The sequence below is a fragment of the Podarcis bocagei genome (genome assembly GCF_964188305.1).
Source record: "Podarcis bocagei genome assembly, chromosome: 4".
In the NCBI taxonomy this organism is placed as follows: Eukaryota; Metazoa; Chordata; class Lepidosauria; order Squamata; family Lacertidae; genus Podarcis; species Podarcis bocagei.
The window spans coordinates 34,776,335-34,788,731 of NC_138128.1; the positions used below are offsets into that span (position 1 = coordinate 34,776,335).

Here is a 12,397-nt window from a genome sequence, read left to right on the forward strand (position 1 = left end):
GGGATAAAAGGGGATGCATCAATGGATGTAACTCTCAGCAGGCGGTATTCTAGCCACACAAAAGCCAGAGGTTTCTTTACCATTGACGCACATCTCTCTCCAGACAAGCAGTCAAAAGGCATTATTTTAGTTTACCCAGGCAAAAGCACCTGCAGGGGTATGGAGCAAAGAGAAGAGTATGGTGCAAAGAGAGGAGTATGGTCAGGGGAGTGAGATGGGGTCTGGGGAAAGTACCAAGGTGTGTGAGTATTTGGTGCAACTTTTATATATATATATATATATATATATATATATATATATATATATATATATATTGAGGTGTGTCAGCAATGGTGGGTTGAGAGCCAGTGTGGTGTAGTGGTTAAGAGCGGTAGTCTCGTAATCTGGGGAACCGGGTTCATGTCTCCGCTCCTCCACATGCAGCTGCTGGGTGACCCTGGGCCAGTCACACTTCTTTGAAGTCTCTCAGCCCCACTCACCTCACAGAGTGTTTGTTGTGGGGGAGGAAGGGAAAGGAGAATGTTAGCCGCTTTGAGACTCCTTAAAGGGAGTGAAAGGCGGGATATCAAATCCAAACTCTTCTTCTTCTTCTTCCTGCAAAATGTTCAGGCCTAGGGCGACCATATGTCTGGATTTTCCTGGACATTACTGGTATTTTAAAGGCGGAATTGACGTCCAGGGGGGATTTACAAAAGGCAGCACTTTGTCCTGGATCTTAGGCAAGTCAATCAAAGCTCAACAATTTATGGGGGTTTCCTAAAAACAACTCAACATCTTTCCAGGTGTACTGGTTTTTACTTTTTGAAATATGGTAACCCTACTTAGGCCTCACCATTTGATAACAGGCCTGAATTTATTGCAGTGTGAGCTCTATTACACCAGAGATTTACATCACACAGGCTTGCTTTTTTAAAAATAATATCAATTCAATTTCTAGCCCTTCAAGCATGCCATTATGGATTCCTTCTCCATTTAGGAAAGTGTGAAGTGTATATTAGGTAGGTCCACCTTTAGATGCAAATTAAATCAAATCTCTCCCTTCCTGCATCCTTACCAGGATATACATATTACACACTGCCCTGTTGTTCCAACCTTTCTATTAAATCATTTGGAGGTACAGTAAACCTCCTCGAAGAAAATAAGCTTTTTAAAAATGCCAGATGTGGAGAGAAAGAATGCCTATCATATTCCTTCCGTATAACACAAGATCTCAAGGCTTGCCTGCCAATTAGGCAGTAGTCCATTAAAAAAGAAATAGTCCAAAGGCACCAGCATCTCTGAACAAACTTGTCTCAACTGGGGATGTGCAATCGGGTTGTTTGTTGTAGCTCTGGCTCCTCCCGTGCAAAGTGTTTTCCATGAGAATTGGCTTCTCTCTTTTTCTCTCTCTTATCCTTCTACCCAAGCAGGATTAACCACCTAATCCTATGCATTACTCAGAAGAAAACCTGATGAATTCAATCAAATGCATTCCCCAGTGTTTAGGATTGCAGCCTAAGCACTAGATTCTTACCATGTTCACTAAAAAAAACCAGTGTAATTTCTTTCAGTGGGAATTATTTCCATGTGTGCTTAGCACCATATCTTCAGCTATTGAAAGGGAAATGAATAAACAGAACCAATGATGGGAGTTTGACACACTAGAATTTATTTTTACACACAGAAAATGACTTTCTGTAAGACTCATGTATGCAGAAATCTTATTGGGAATAGCAAATAACAATAATAATTTAAAAAATGCTCTCATAAAGATACTGCTGCAAAGGAACAGAAATACTCTTCTAAGAACTGCACCTATTTCTTTTCTTCTTTTGCTTTTCGCTAACAGCACACTCATGGTTTAATGACTGGAGGCTAACAGCCAAGAAAGAAGGGTAAGATTAAATTTTATTATCCTCATACACAGCATGGTCTCTCTCAAAGCTATTCTCTATATTGTCAGGCGCCATAGACAATCAAATGTCTGTTAAGCTGCCTGGTCATTTCCTACAGAGAGAGGACCAATGCTATGATTAGCATCTTTTTTTCCCTCCTCCACAGATTGTTATTTGGTCCTTAGATAAATGATTTCCTCAGATATAAAGTTAAATATTCAATAGATGTGATCCAAGAAAATTAATTTTCTCTTTAGACTCCTACATTATGGACCCTGGTAATATAATAAATATATTTTTAGAACCCGTAATATGTGAATTGCTTTAGCCTGACTGAAGAAAACAGTGTTCCCAGTAGAGCGCTTCTGACTAATATAATTAGAAATTAGTTAGCATATCACATATCTTTGTGGCTATATATAAACCTCCCCTGAATAATTCAAATAATAAATTCTGCCCCAGTGGAAAATGGAGCTCATTTCTCTGAATTTGTTAAATGTTTTCATTTCCAGAGACATGTGCTTAGGGATATTACCAATAAATTTTAAACCTTGCTATAATCTCTACAGGTATTATTTATGTAAATCCTCACACTACCGGGTGAACTCATATTTCTGTTACTCAGCCGCTGCTTGTGTTTTGCCTTTTATGCAAAATATTCCACATTTTCTGCTCTTCCCCACCTCCAATTTTAATTCTGAGATTCAGCAGAAATAGCAAAACATGTTATGACTTTGGAAGTAAAATCTGCACTGCAGGGTGAAACACTGCAAAGACTTAAATCTTGATTTGCAGGAACCACTGAAATGGGGGGAAGGGCACTCTGCAAAAATCCTATGATCAAAAGACCATCTACAAGTGAAATAAAACCAAGCTGGCTCAGATCAGTGTTGACTACTTTATACATTTTTTTCCAGTTATCACTAGTGTCTCCAAGTCTACTGAGTGTGTTTTAAACATACAAAGCAAGTGACCATGCTCAATAGCCTTGTTGGACATAACACTCAAAACTAGGGGCCAAATGCACCCCCCAAGCTTCTCTATCTGGACTTGGGAGTCTATCCAGCCCCTCCTCCCTGCCATACCATCTTTTCCCCTAGCCCTCACCAGTTTTGTTTCATATCATCCTTGAGTGATTTTGCCTGACTGGAACATGTCCTTTAACTCTGATAATAGTCATGCTTGCCTGTGTGGATGATAGAGAGGGAAGTGTGAGTGTATTTAGAAACTAGCCTACTATACAAAGGTAAAACATATTTTCATTGTTCTTGTTTGACTGGCATGCAGTCCCCAGAAGATTGCCTAGAAGGGAATATGGGCCTCAAGCTAATAAATCTTCTCCAATCCTGCACTAAACCATGATTTAGCATTATGAGAATGAGCCTTTGCAGGCCTCAGGTTCGCATGATTTCTCTATCTCCTCTGCCTCTGGCACAGGAATTTGACAGTATTTGGTTCTATTTTTGCCTAACCACAGCTTAGTGTGGCATATCAACCTGAACCTTCCAACAGTTGTTTATGAAATTAGTTTCTTTTAGTTTTGGTTCAGTTTAGATATAATGGAAAATGATGCAGTAGTAGATAGGTAGCCGTGTTGGTCTGCCATAGTCAAAATAAAAAAAAATCCTTCCAGTAGCACCTTAAAGACCAACTAAGTTAGTTCTTGGTATGAGCTTTCGTGTGCATGCACACTTCTTCAGATACGAAGAAGTGTGCATGCACACGAAAGCTCATACCAAGAACTAACTTAGTTGGTCTTTAAGGTGCTACTGGAAGGAATTTTTTTTATTTTGGAAAATGATGGTTAATGAAATTTTCAGTCTCCTCTACTTTTTGAAACAGGATTAAGTTGATTCTTAGTCATCTATATCCTAGCTCTTATGCTCCCCAGAGAACAGTCAAGGTGTTTTATATTTCTGCTCTGATCTTGAAAAAAGGGTCAGCAGAATATAGTCATAGAAATGACTGGTAGCTTATTTTACCAGAATACCTTGGCAGAATACATCTGAACATGTTGAGAGTTCTTTTTTTCCAGAAAACAACAATCACCGTCCTGTCCTTGAGCTCCAGGTCAGAAGAAGATGCTCCTATATCCCTGGCTGGGAAATGAGGTTAGGCTTCTGAGGCTGAGCATGAAACTGGTGGTCATGGGTCTGCAAATTCTGATGATTATGGTCTGGAGGCTGCTGGAGCTGAGCCAGAAACATCATAGAAGCCTCCACCCAAGCCCAACTTTCTGGAGTCAAGTGACTTCCATACCACTTACTCTCAACTCATATAGTCTTATGTACTGACTTGCCCTCAACATGTCTGATGGCAGGGGTGCCAGTTTCACTACCACTAAATCCTTCATTTGTTAGAAAATGTGTAAAAGGTAAAGGGACCCCTGACCATTAGGTCCAGTTGTGACCGACTCTGGGGTTGCGGCGCTCATCTCGCTTTAATGGCCGAGGGAGCTAGTGTACAGCTTCCAGGTCATGTGGCCAGCATGACTAAGCTGCTTCTGGCGAACCAGAGCAGTGCACGGAAATGCTGTTTACCTTACCTTACCTATTTATCTACTTGCACTTTGACGTGCTTTCGAACTGCTAGGTTGGCAGGAGCAGGGACCAAGCAATGGGAGCTCAGCCCGTTGTGGGGATTTGAACCGCCAACATTCTGATAGGCAAGTCCTAGACTCTGTGGTTTAACCCACAGCGTCACCCGTGTGTACTTCAATGCATATTTACACACACACAGAAGGAGAGGGAGAGAGATAGACAGGCAGACAGACAAACTTATGAATAACATATAGACTTATGAGTGAACACAAGCAAAAGTCATGTAGACCAAAGCTATACTGATCCATCCATTCCTAGCACATAGACCTGCATGATTACTTTAACATAATTACAGTGGTACCTCGGGTAACATACACTTCAGGTTACATACGCTTCAGGTTACAGACTCTGCTAATCCAGAAATAGTACCTCGGGTTAAGAACTTTGCTTCAGGATGAGAACGGAAATCATGCTCTGGTGGCACACCAGCAGCAGGAGGCCCCATTAGCTAAAGTGGTGCTTCAGGTTAAGAACAGTTTCAAGTTAAGAATGGACCTCCGGAATGAATTAAGTTCTTAACCCGAGGTACTACTGTATATTCAGCATACCACATCCTTCAATGGTCCTTCCTGCCCTTCAATGACAGAAGTAACCATGCTGATTGGAGTAAATGTAAATGAGATTTTAGAGGTGGCCAAAGATGTGACAGTCAGCTTGATGTGGCCTCCAAGTCAGAATAGTAGCATGTGAAATGGTACTTACACTCTCTGCACACTGTTTTCCACTGTAACTATGACAAGTGCAGAATGTGATAAGTTTGTGTAGGGAATGCTTCCTCTGTTATCCAGAAACTGAATGAGTGAAGTATGGTTATTCTGTTGCCTGCCTCTTTTGTCTCCTAGTATTCTTATATCTTCCACTATTTTTATTTAAACTCTGCTGCCCCCATTTATTCATTTAGCATTAGGTTTCCTCCCCAGGAACTATAGAGAAAATTTTTTAAAAAGAAAAGTAGGGAAGGAAAGCAATGAAGCTGGGAAAGAGTGAAGGCTAGCCAATTATTAAACACAGGGAGGATCAACATTCTCTGCTAGTTTAAACCATAAATGGAAAGTCTCTTCTTTAAAACTATATGAAGGCAATTTATTAGCATCCATGAAGGAGCTGCTTTTATAAATGGCACTTCAGTTTATGTCATGATGATATATTTAGGCACATACAAATATTTGGCTATTCCTTATCCTATTCTGCAGTCAGAACACAATCTTTGGCAGTGTGCTTATGAGTGTGGATCTTCACTTTATCTGTTTATAATAAGGAATCAATTTGGAAGTTATACATCCCCAGTATTATGCATGGACACTTTACTTAAATGGTACCTTCTGGCTATTTAATTATATCTCTTAACACCACAGAGAGAGACAGAGTGATTATATACCAGGAGCCACAGACAAGGTAATTATGTACCTGTTAAGCCTGTGTGATAGTTAAAGTATAGTCTTTGCCAACAGATGGTATTCTGTAGGAAATAACCACTTTACAAAGATGTTTGTACATAGGAAAGCCTTTTCAATACCGTGAAGTTGTTTCCTGGAAATCTAGTTGATTTGGCATAGACAAACCTAAGCATCTGAAGCAGTGTGTATATGCATCCAATCAGAGAATCAGAATGATTTCCATATTTAAAGTCTTTAACTTGGGACTTAGAAATCTAATTCCTTTCAATTTTGGTATAAGCATCTATGGGTTGTCAAAGATGTTTGCAGCGACGTCTTGGATATGGCAGAGATAGCCACAAATTAAGTGCCAATTCTATGCTCCCATGTGTAGCCCAACATTCTGAAGACATTTGCAACCAAATATGCAAGCCATGTATGAAGGAACACCTAAGTTTTAAACAGCATCCCATTCATTTCAGGGGGCCAGTACAGCTTAAATCCAAGTGCTTATGCTTAAGTGGGTGGCCATTCTGTCCATTACTCTCTAAAATGTCTGTTGCTTTCAACAGGGATCATGACCCTAACTGACTATTTGAAAAAAGAAGGGACACCCCCCCCACTCGTATATACTTGTTTAGTGCCCCTGAAAACAAAGTATCTGCATTTGACTGAAGTTCCACGGTTCAGATCATGTAATTTGCAGTATACATACAAGTGATGGTATTTCTGACTGAAAGTTGAATGAAGATACCAACATTGCTCTGCCAATAAACAGCTGCTTACGACAGAATATTCCTGATTATATGTGGCCACAAAGAAGCCATAAAATCATCATTATGCTACAGAGATGGTACACTGGAGTAGCAAAAACATATGCTAGTGCAAATTTATGGATCAGAATTCCAGTCTTTCTTAACAAGACATGACTAGCTCCATAAGCATAGTTTACAGCACATTCAAAATGCACCCCCCATTTCCAATTAAAGAATAATGTACTACAGAAAAAACCCTTAAAATGCTGCTTTCTTTTCCACAGGACATGCTTGCATTGAATGCAAGCAATGCTGGTTGTATGTCCCTGCCAGCTACATGGACCAGCACATTCTATATTGCCATATTTGTTTACAATGTGGTGTTGTTGTTTTTTTCATTTTTCATATATAACAATTGTCTGAAAATTTGCCATACATAGAAGTCATATAGTATTTGGTTTGGTTAGTCTGTTATACACTGCTGCCTATTTTGTTGAAAAGCACTGAAACAGAAACACACACACACACACACCCCTCTCCAAACTGAGCTTAAACCAACATTAGTAGTAGAACTATCTAGTCTGCCCTTCATTGGTTTATTCGTTTAGGATGAATTGTAATGGAAATGTGGAGGACCTGGGTATTGCAAGGAGTTGGTGGTGTACCACAATGGCTCTTTTTGTGTCTGCACCTTATTTTGGGTATCTGGGATCCTTTAACTATTAGCCAGTCACATTTCTTATGTTGTGTTTTGACACCTACTGAAGCTCCTGGCAGGGCTTCAAGGTCAGTCACCTGTGAAAGGAGCACTGATGTCTAGTCACATAGTCTCTTGGAAACTCTCATGAACCTCAGCATAGACCAAGAACACAGAAGATGCTACAAACTGGCCATTGCAGGAGTCTGTCCATTGCTTTAATGAGGGGGATCTCTGCCTTTTGCTTTTGCTTTGCTCTTTGTTCCTTGGTTTGTTTTCTCATTCTGCCTGAAAATGAAATCTATCAAGGAAAATAATCTGTGTGCCATTTGCATTGTCCAAATACTAATACAAATACTAATACTACTAATAATAAACCCTCTTCTTTGGCAGAACATGAATTCATGCTATCAGAAGAACAGTACCACATACCACATGGATACAACTTTCATATGTGCTTCTGAAATGCGGCTGCCAAGAAAACATTGCTATTTCTACTCCAAAATTATGTACATTCAATTTTCAGGCAGTGTATATGATACGTTCTACTGAGCTCAGGCTCCTGGTTCAGGTGCAATATACTCTGCAGCCAAACAACAACAACAACAAAAAACACCCACAATGGATGGCTGCAAAGAATCACACTCTGGACACATACTTCCCCCTGTGTGTGTGAAATTGCCATTTTCGACAACAAATTTTGTTAATTACAGCTTTCTGTAAAATAAATGCTCATTCACCACATCATTGGCATGGGATCATTCTGTTATCCGCTTAAAAGAATTATAACAAATGCTGAAGGAAAGAGACACATAACTGAAATCACATGTTGGAACATGTAAATACATACGTGTGTGTGTGTGTGTGTGTAAAATGGACTTTAAAAGAAATCCCCATCAGATTAGCAGAAGCCAGCAGAGTGGAATATTTCCAAAGGTATTCTCTCAAACTGTTACAAAACAGAGCAAAAAAAGACAACCTATCCCTACTTTTGATTTTCCTTTAAAAGATGTGCACTGTCTACAGATCTCCCGTCAAACTACATTAAAACAGGTGCAATATACTCTGCAGCCAAAAAACAACAACAACAAAAAACACCCACAATGGATGGCTGCAAAGAATCACACTCTGGACACATACTTCCCCCTGTGTATCTGAAGAAGTGTGCATGCACACGAAAGCTCATACCAAGAACTAACTTAGTTGGTCTTTAAGGTGCTACTGGAAGGAATTTTTTTTTTTTTTTACATTAAAACAAGTGGCTTGTGTTTCAAAAGTGATCATACAGATAAATCTCATTATGATAAGCCAGTATGTTTTGAACGCTGATATTCCATAAGTTGTTTTACACTATTTATCCATTTGCAGAAAATCCAGAAACCTCCTTCTGACATTACAGAGACAGCACATCTAGAATGGACTAACACATTATGGGGCCCCTCCTGCATGCTTCTCAAGGATGACTAAAAGTATCTGAAGGGTGTGAAGACAGAATGCACTCAGGGTGGGAAATTACATTCACGCTACATCTGTCATACCAAAAACTGCAGCTGAGAATTTATCAGCCAAAAGGCAATTCTCTAGGGCAGTCAGTTATCAAAGTGAAGCTATAATGGCATCAAATAGGATAAGGCTCCACCAACCCTTCAAGCATCATGTATATAGCAAATGAAAACCCAGCTATCACATACCAGCATTGCTAACCTGAATTTGATATTCCTGCCATCATTTAAGTTAAATTAAGAGAACGGCAAAATTGTCAGCGTGATTTCATTGTAATGTGAAATTAGCTTAATTACTTATCTCAAACCCTTTCTTTTCTTTTTTAAAAAGTCATCTTCATGTTACATTCCTAAATAAATGGAGTGTACTAAGGATAGAATTACAACGAAGAAATTAAGATTAGATGTTTGGTTATTACCATTATTCCAATTTGTACAAATGTATTGGGTTAAAAGGCAACATAATGGCATTTCATAAAGGTTTTAGTGGTCTGATTAGTATTGTTGCTCAGGGGTTTTGAGAAAAAATGGGCTCATCTGAATATGGGAATACAGTCATACCTCGTGTTGCGTTAGGTTCATGTTGAGTCTTTTTGGCTTGTGGACGCAGCAAACCCGGAAATGTATACTTCCGGGTTTTGTCGTGTGTGTGTGTGTGCACAAAAGTGTTCTGCATCCTTCACACATGTGCAGAAGGGCTCTATCGTGCTGTGCGCATGCGCAGAAGCAGCGCTCTAGTTACAGACTTTTCGGGGTGCGAATGGCACCCCAGAACAGATCAAGTCCGTAACAAGAGGTACCACTGTATGTGGGTTATTGGGTTGTTGTTTTATATTTTGATTTTGTTCTGCGAACTGCCCTGAGACCTCCATTTTTGGGTAGTATATAAATAATTAAATAATAATAATAATAATAATAATAATAATAATAATAATAATATAAGACAAGTGGAATATGGTACAACAGGCTGGTCTACAGGATACACAATGGAAGAGTTGTTGTTATTGTTGGCTTCCGAAGGTCTCAAGAAACAATGGAGTTCTCTCTCCTTCTCCACTTTGTGAAGATTAAAACAAACAATGGCTGATTTCAGTACTAAAGCAGCCTCTGTTTACTGCCTTACAGCCAGCATGGTTAAACGGTATTATTCATTTAAGAATAGTATCTCTTCCAGACAATCTATACCTACAAGAGGACAATATCGGTCAATAAAGTTTGAGAAATATACACCTGTGGTCTATTATTCCCAAACTCGCTCATTGCTGACAAGTGTCAGGGCCGAAACAGATACCTTCCTTTGATGTCTAAGGATAAGCAAAACAAAAGAAAGGGGACCACTTAGCAGTGCACATAGATGCTACAGTCTTGCGAGGATTATGCTGAGAGAATAACAATATGCAGATGCCACTGTGCTCACTGTTGCATTCCTGGAAATATGGATGGTTTAATTAGAGCTTTAAATAATGAAACCTTTTTATCACATTGACAGTGAAAGTACCTGAAAGCACTGATTATCATGAACCATAACTGCAGCATGTCTGTCTTCTGTCATGTTATAATTTAAACATGCCTAGATGAATTAGCTTCATAGATCAATGAAGAGGACATAATCTTGTTTAAATCCAGCTTTCTTTTTTGTTTTAAAATGGCAAAACACCCAGCGTCCCTAATATTTGAGTAAATCATGCATCTATCTTTTATTTGCCTTATTACATTTTTAGCATGCATCTATCCCAGCTACCATTTACAACAATTTAAGACACCACATCCTTTTAAAATATAAATGTAACAATAAGCATCAACTAAAATTGTCAGCATCAGTATAATAACCGTTTGTGTTTCTGCAATACTGCGGTAAACAAGACAATTCCGCCGAAATGGATGAAAAGGGGATTTGAAGACTAATAAAGAACAGTACATAATCTAGGTTAGAAAACGTATTATGGATCTAAAAGATAAGGTGCTGTGAAGTCTTTGTATGCTGGTGTGTCTGATTTATGTCTGAAATGATTTTCTCTCTATTGCAGGATTACCATGATTCATCTACCAATTTCTTTCTTACTTGTTGTATAGGGTATAAACAAGGAGCTTTCTAATCTTCTGTGTATCTTATAAATGTGGTTTGTGTCATAAGCTGCACATCAACTCAGGGAGAAAGACATCAAGTTAAATTATCTGAGCTTCAAAAGCACCAAACAATTAAAATTCCTATTGGCATAAAAACTGAATAAAATGTAATTTAGAGATGAAAGCTCTTCCATATCTGATAAAGCCACTCTCCTCATTTCCACTTTGTGCTAACATAGTAGGCCTGTTTGTATAAATTTTCCAGTAAACTGCTGTGTTAATACATATGCACATATTTTCTAGAATAATTAGGAATAAAAATATAAAATGGAGAAAATTTGTACTAGCTGTAAAGTTTAGTGCTGTTAAGAATGCAGTTCTGTGGACCCTGGAATGGCTTCCCATGAACCATAGGATATGGTTTATGTGGATTTATGTGGAAATTGTTTTCCATTTGGTTGTGTGTTTTTTGATGTGGTTTATTTATTGTTTATGACTTTTGTAATTATGTAAATCTTGTCATGTAAGCCACCTTGAGCATTGTTTTTAACTGTGGAAAGGCAGCATAGAAATAAAAAATGATGATGATGATATAGCAGACCTCCTTCTTTATGGGCAGGGGGACCAAATGTATGATGGAAGCACTGCCTGGGCCCTTGGATTGTTCTCTTTCACACATAAAATTTGCTTTAGTGTGTAATTTGTTTTTCTATATTGTTTTAGGATAAAGCTACTTTGTTTATTAATATCCACAAGTACAATTTGGTGGTGGAGTCTCCTTCTTTGGAGGTCTTTAAGCAGAGGCTTGACAACCATATGTCAGGAGTGCTCTGATGGTGTTTCCTGCTTGGCAGGGGGTTGGACTCAATGGCCCTTGTGGTCTCTTCCAACTCTATGATTCTATGGTTCTATAATTCTATGATTCTATGAATTTAGGACTGTCACTTAATGTCACTTTCCTCAGTGTTAATCTGTCCTATGAAATTCAGTGGCAGTCAGGAGGCAATCAGTCTGAAAATCTATCAGCCAACTGTGGGGCTGCCCATAGCGACAGAATAGCCTATTAGGGCCTGATTAACCCTCCCTCCTGCCCGTGTGTGTGTGTGTGTGTGTGTGTGTGTGTGTCTCACAGACACACACACACACACACACACACACACAGGCCTTTCTCAAAATCCAGCTTTCTATCTTTCAAACAATGTTCTAACCAATTGGCCATAAGGAGAGAGAGATGGGGAAGGTGTAAGAAAGCTGTGGATCTAGATCCTGTCCCATGTCAGTTAGCCCCAATATTGATTCAGTTCCTTTTTGTATGTCTATTCTATATGCCTGGTCCAAAGCCTTCTCTGCCTTATCCCTTTCCTTCCTTTTTCATTGTTTTGTGTCCATCAATATCGGCAGCAACAAGAGCAGAAGTCAGAAAATCTATCACTTTGCTGTATGAAGGATTGTTACTAGTCGTCGTTTCCAGATGTTCTTCAAGGCCAATCCCACATAAAATATGTTGCTGTAATCTAGCTTGGATG

At 39.0% G+C, this 12,397-nt stretch overlaps 1 protein-coding gene across 1 annotated transcript in view; it reads right to left on the reverse strand.

The window, feature by feature from the left end:
* CLSTN2 (calsyntenin 2) overlaps positions 1–12,397 on the reverse strand; it is a 357,738-nt gene that overhangs the window by 58,182 nt on the left and 287,159 nt on the right. The window lies entirely within an intron of this gene.